This window comes from Myxine glutinosa, chromosome 6 (genome assembly GCF_964187855.1).
Source record: "Myxine glutinosa chromosome 6, kmMyxGlut1.1, whole genome shotgun sequence".
Classification (NCBI taxonomy): Eukaryota; Metazoa; Chordata; class Myxini; order Myxiniformes; family Myxinidae; genus Myxine; species Myxine glutinosa.
The window spans coordinates 104,922,052-104,928,475 of record NC_136266.1 but is presented as its reverse complement, the minus strand read 5'-3'; the positions used below and the strand labels follow the sequence as shown (position 1 = coordinate 104,928,475).

The 6,424-nt window shown below is 46.7% G+C and overlaps 1 protein-coding gene across 1 annotated transcript in view; it reads right to left on the bottom strand.

Moving 5' to 3' along the window:
- TRIM37 (tripartite motif containing 37) overlaps window positions 1–6,424 on the bottom strand; it is a 181,506-nt gene that overhangs the window by 172,528 nt on the left and 2,554 nt on the right. The gene's annotated exons all lie outside the window — the stretch shown is intronic.

Below are 6,424 nucleotides of genomic sequence, written 5' to 3'. Positions count from 1 at the left end.
AAGCCTATTGTTTTTGGGGTCAAAAGGTCAACATAGGCCAAAGGTCATCAACTTTGCCAAATTTCTAAAATCCTCAATGTTCATCCGATTGACTTGAAATTTGAAGAGAACTTGCATATCTGGTCACTGAATTCAACCACCAAGTATATTTGAGGTCAAAATGTCAACATAGGCCACATTTCTAAAATCCTCAATTTTCATCGAATCGACTTGAAAAATTTAACAGCATTTGCACATTGAGCCACTAAATAGGGAAACAAACTATTTTTGAGGTCAAAAGGTCAAAGGTCAACTCAAGGTCAACCTTCCAAAATTATCATTTTTCATCAATTATCAAAATCGTCACTTTTCTTCCTATTGACCTGAGCTTTGATCAAGATTGTCAATTTTAATCTTGATGAAAGACAATTTGCTGTATCAATGGAAATTTTTTTCTTGGGGGGGGAGGAGGAGGCGGATTTTGCAAGTATCGTGCTCCGCATGACGTCTTCTTGTTTTTATGTCTGTACATTTTATGTACATATGTCTGTACATTTTTATGCTCCGCATGACGTCATGTACACACACACACACACACACACACACACACACACACACACACACACACACACACACACACACACACACACACACACACACACACACACACACACACACACACACACACACACACACCTCTCCTCCCAAAAAATAAAAACAAACTCGATCTGCCTGTACTTCCTTCCTCCCTTCACTCATTCTTTATCCTTTCCTTCTCTCAATATCTCCAAACTGAATCTCGGTTGAATGAAAAGCTTTCAATAACATTTTAAAATGCTTCACTTTCCTTATTTATCCTTCAGGAGTACTCCATTTGTTCTTCTCCATCCAATGTATTCCCCCATTTCTTTACCGTGCTCATTTCCCAAGCAGGTCACTCCTAAACACTTGGTCAATAAACCATCCTCCCATACATACAGCATCACTTCCCTCTGTGCTTTCAACAACCATTCATTTCACCTCTCCAATGATGTCCATCTCCATATATCCAGATTGGGAATCTTGAGAAGTCCAGTTTGCAGAGGTTTTTCCACTTCACGTCCATAAACGGTGTCACACCCTCCATGTCATTACCCTCCCCCACATACCTGAACCTTTCCAACACCACTCCTTTGCCGTGTCCCTTCTTTCTGCTGCATCCTCACCCCACCTACTCCCATAATCCCCTCACCAACCATCTTCCCCTCACCACCCATCTTCCCCTCACCCCATCACCACCCATCTTCCCCTCACCCCATCACCACCCATCTTCCCCTCACCCCATCACCACCCATCTTCCCCTCACCCCATCACCACCCATCTTCCCCTCACATCTTCCCCCTCACTCCAACTCAGACTCCCATGTCCCCCCAACATCCATCTCCCTACTCCTCGACTCCTCCCATCTCCTCCCTTCTACCCCCTAACCCAACAATCGCCGCTCCCCCTCCCAACTTCCTACCCTACCCACCCTTCTTCGAGCCCCTTTCCACATTTCTGCACCCCGTCAGCAGTGCCTCCTCCACTATGCCCAACTTGTGGACCTCAAACATCCGAGGCATCCACGCCAACCTGACAGATCACTCAATCCAGGCCACTGCTGATAAACCGGGCATAATCTGTTCATCAGAATCCTTCCTCACATGACGTACCCAAATCCTTAATGTCTCTCCTTGGCTATTCTCTCCTACGATTTGATAGGCCTGAACCCCGACCTGGCTGCCGAGTTGCATTTACATCATGAACTCCATTTATCAGTGTCCCTGTATGGCTCCACCCAACTCTTGTTTTTCTGTGTTGTATCGTACTCCTATCCAAACAACGATGACTCTATATTCGTGATCTTTCTCCCTCTCAGACAACATGGACCAACTTTCAACCACTCACCCCAACTCTCTCTTCCTCCTCTGGGGTGGTTTCCATTGACACCATGCCAATTGGCTGGGCATATCCCATATTTCTCCAAAACCCCTCCATTTTGTCCCCAATTGCTGCTGCTGGTGTGTTCCACCGCCCCACTCCCCCCTCTCTCTCTGCTCTTCCTTTTGTTCTGTTATGTCCTGATCGATGCACTGTTCCAGCCCATCTACGAGCCTCGACTTTGTATGCAAAAAAACATTTTCGAACAAAGTGGGTATTAAAACAGCATAGTTATTAATCATCACTTTTGTAAAAATAATGACGGCATTATCAACAACTTGGGGGTTAGATGGATCAAGATTACGAGATGCCTTTGGATATAATTTCAAGAGAAACACCTACGATACAAATGAGTAAAATAAAGGTACAACTGTTGAACAAAGTTACCAACAATGGATGTATTTACCTGAAAAATAATAAGGTATATATATCCACGACCCCTTTCACCTACACTTTCAACCCCACCCTCACCCCCACCCCGACCCACCTCACCCTCCTTCCCGCCACCCACACCTGGATGGATTCACGGCATGAAACATAAAAGGAAAATCTAGTACAACAAACACTACTGCTACAACACTACTTTAACAGCCCCAAATATCCCACCTTATCGTGGGTTTGGCAGGAGGAACGTTTTGGCCCAAATATTTTTTTATGAACCGGCTAGCCAGGCCTGACGTTTGATTGAAGGCAAGTTTGGCAGCAATTAGATCAAGGTGCCAGCGATAACTTCTCTATTCTTCATGAAACACAGTGAAATATGTTTAACCTCCACCAATGAATGTCATTCAAAAAGATGGCAGAATTTGAATAAAAGCTCTGCTTGCAAAGGGCACAAATTGTTGTTGGGTCAGAAATGAAACCAGACGAATCAGCTCAAACACACCTGTCAATCCCGACGTACGAATCGCATGACGAATGCAATCAAGGTAATAAGATGTGCGGATGTGCCCATCAAGGCAAGCAGGATGTAATGAGGCAATAAGATGTGCGGATGTGCCCATCAAGGCAAGCAGGATGTAATGAGGCAATAAGATGTGCGGATGTGCCCATCAAGGCAAGCAGGATGTAATGAGGCAATAAGATGTGCGGATGTGCCCATCAAGGCAAGCAGGATGTAATGAGGCAATAAGATGTGCGGATGTGCCCATCAAGGCAAGTGGGGTGTGATTAGGCAATATGATGAGGCTGTGCCCATCAAGGCAAGCAGGATGTAATGAGGCAATAAGATGAGGCTGTGCCCATCAAGGAAAGCAGGATGTAATGAGGGAATAAGATGTGCGGCTGTGCCAATCAAGGCAAGCAGGATGTAATGAGGTAAGATGTGCGGATGTGCCCATCAAGGCAAGCATGATGTAATGAGGCAATAAGATGTGAGGCTGTGCCCATCAAGGCAAGCAGGATGTAATGAGGGAATAACATGTGCGGCTGTGCCAATCAAGGCAAGCAGGATGTAATGAGGGAATAAGATGAGGCTGTGCCCATCAAGGCAAGCAGGATGTAATGAGGTAATAAGATGTGCGGATGTGCCCATCAAGGCAAGCAGGATGTAATGAGGCAATAAGATGTGCGGCTGTGCCAATCAAGGCAAGCAGGATGTAATGAGGGAATAAGATGTGCGGATGTGCCCATCAAGGCAAGCATGATGTAATGAGGCAATAAGATGTGAGGCTGTGCCCATCAAGGCAAGCAGGATGTAATGAGGGAATAAGATGAGGCTGTGCCCATCAAGGCAAGCAGGATGTAATGAGGGAATAAGATGTGCGGCTGTGCCAATCAAGGCAAGCAGGATGTAATGAGGTAATAAGATGTGCGGATGTGCCCATCAAGGCAAGCATGATGTAATGAGGCAATAAGATGTGAGGCTGTGCCCATCAAGGCAAGCAGGATGTAATGAGGGAATAAGATGTGCGGCTGTGCCAATCAAGGCAAGCAGGATGTAATGAGGGAATAAGATGTGTGGATGTGCCCATCAAGACAAGCAGGATGTAATGAGGGAATAAGATGTGCGGCTGTGCCAATCAAGGCAAGCAGGATGTAATGAGGGAATAAGATGTGCGGATGTGCCCATCAAGGCAAGCAGGATGTAATGAGGCAATAAGATGAGGCTGTGCCCATCAAGGCAAGCAGGATGTAATGAGGTAATAAGATGTGCGGCTGTGCCAATCAAGGCAAGCAGGATGTAATGAGGCAATAAGATGAGGCTGTGCCCATCAAGGCAAGCAGGATGTAATGAGGTAATAAGATGTGTGGATGTGCCCATCAAGGCAAGCAGGATGTAATGAGGCAATAAGATGAGGCTGTGCCCATCAAGGCAAGCAGGATGTAATGAGGGAATAAGATGTGTGCATGTGCCCATCAAGACAAGCAGGATGTAATGAGGGAATAAGATGTGCGGATGTGCCCATCAAGGCAAGCAGGATGTAATGAGGCAATAAGATGTGTGGATGTGCCCATCAAGACAAGCAGGATGTAATGAGGGAATAAGATGTGCGGATGTGCCCATCAAGGCAAGCAGGATGTAATGAGGCAATAAGATGTGTGGATGTGCCCATCAAGACAAGCAGGATGTAATGAGGGAATAAGATGTGTGCATGTGCCCATCAGGGCAAGCAGGATGTAATGAGGGAATAAGATGTGCATGTGCCCATCAAGACAAGCAGGATGTAATGAGGGAATAAGATGTGCGGATGTGCCCATCAAGGCAAGCAGGATGTAATGAGGCAATAAGATGTGTGGATGTGCCCATCAAGACAAGCAGGATGTAATGAGGGAATAAGATGTGCGGATGTGCCCATCAAGGCAAGCAGGATGTAATGAGGCAATAAGATGTGTGGATGTGCCCATCAAGACAAGCAGGATGTAATGAGGGAATAAGATGTGCGGCTGTGCCCATCAAGGCAAGCAGGATGTAATGAGGGAATACGATGTGCGGCTGTGCCAATCAAGGCAAGCAGGATGTAATGAGGCAATAAGGTGTGTGGATGTGCCCATCAAGACAAGCAGGATGTAATGAGGGAATAAGATGTGCGGATGTGCCCATCAAGACAAGCAGGATGTAATGAGGGAATAAGATGTGCGGATGTGCCCATCAAGACAAGCAGGATGTAATGAGGGAATAAGATGTGCGGATGTGCCCATCAAGGCAAGCAGGATGTAATGAGGGAATAAGATGTGCGGATGTGCCCATCAAGGAAGCAGGATGTAATGAGGGAATAAGATGTGCGGATGTGCCCATCAAGACAAGCAGGATGTAATGAGGGAATAAGATGTGCGGATGTGCCCATCAAGACAAGCAGGATGTAATGAGGGAATAAGATGTGCGGATGTGCCCATCAAGGCAAGCAGGATGTAATGAGGGAATAAGGTGTGGCTGTGCCCATCAAGGCAAGCAGGATGTAATGAGGGAATAAGATGTGCGGATGTGCCCATCAAGGCAAGCAGGATGTAATGAGGGAATAAGGTGTGGCTGTGCCCATCAAGGCAAGCAGGATGTAATGAGGGAATAAGGTGTGGCTGTGCCCATCAAGATGTGATGAGGGAATAAGATGTGTGGCTGTGCCCATCAAGGCAAGCAGGATGTAATGAGGTAATACGATGTGATGCTGTGCCCATCAAGGCAAGAAGGATGTAATGAGGTAATAAGATGTGAGGCTGTGCCCATCAAGGCAAGTGGGGTGTGATGAGGCAATAAGATGTGAGGCTGTGCCCATCAAGGCAAGTGGGGTGTGATGAGGCAATAAGATGTGTGGATGTGCCCATCAAGGCAAGCAGGATGTAATGAGGTCATAAGATGTGTGGCTGTGCCCAACAGGGCAAGCAGGATGTAATGAGGGAATAAGATGTGAGGCTGTGCCCATCAAGGCAAGCAGGATGTAATGAGGGAATAAGGTGTGGCTGTGCCCATCAAGGCAAGCAAGATGTGATGAGGGAATAAGATGTGTGGCTGTGCCCATCAAGGCAAGTGGGAATGGATGAGGGAATAAGAAAGATGAGGCTGTGCCCATCAAGGTAAGTGGGATGTGATGAGAAAATAAGATGTGAGGCTGTGCCCATCAAGGCAAGTGGGGTGTGATGAGGCAAGATGTGCGGCTGTGCCCATCAAGGCAAGCGGGATGTGATGAGGTAATAAGATGTGTGGCTGTGCCCATCAGGGCAAGCAGGATGTAATGAGGGAATAAGATGTGAGGCTGTGCCCATCAAGGCAAGCAGGATGTAATGAGGTAATAAGGTGTGGCTGTGCCCATCAAGGCAAGCAAGATGTGATGAGGGAATAAGATGTGTGGCTGTGCCCATCAAGGCAAGTGGGATGTAATGAGGCAATAAGATGAGGCTGTGCCCATCAAGGAAAGCAGGATGTAATGAGGAAATAAAATGTGTGGCTGTGCCCATCAAGGCAAGTGGGAATGGATGAGGGAATAAGAAAGATGAGGCTGTGCCCATCAAGGTAAGTGGGATGTGATGAGAGAATAAGATGTGAGGCTGT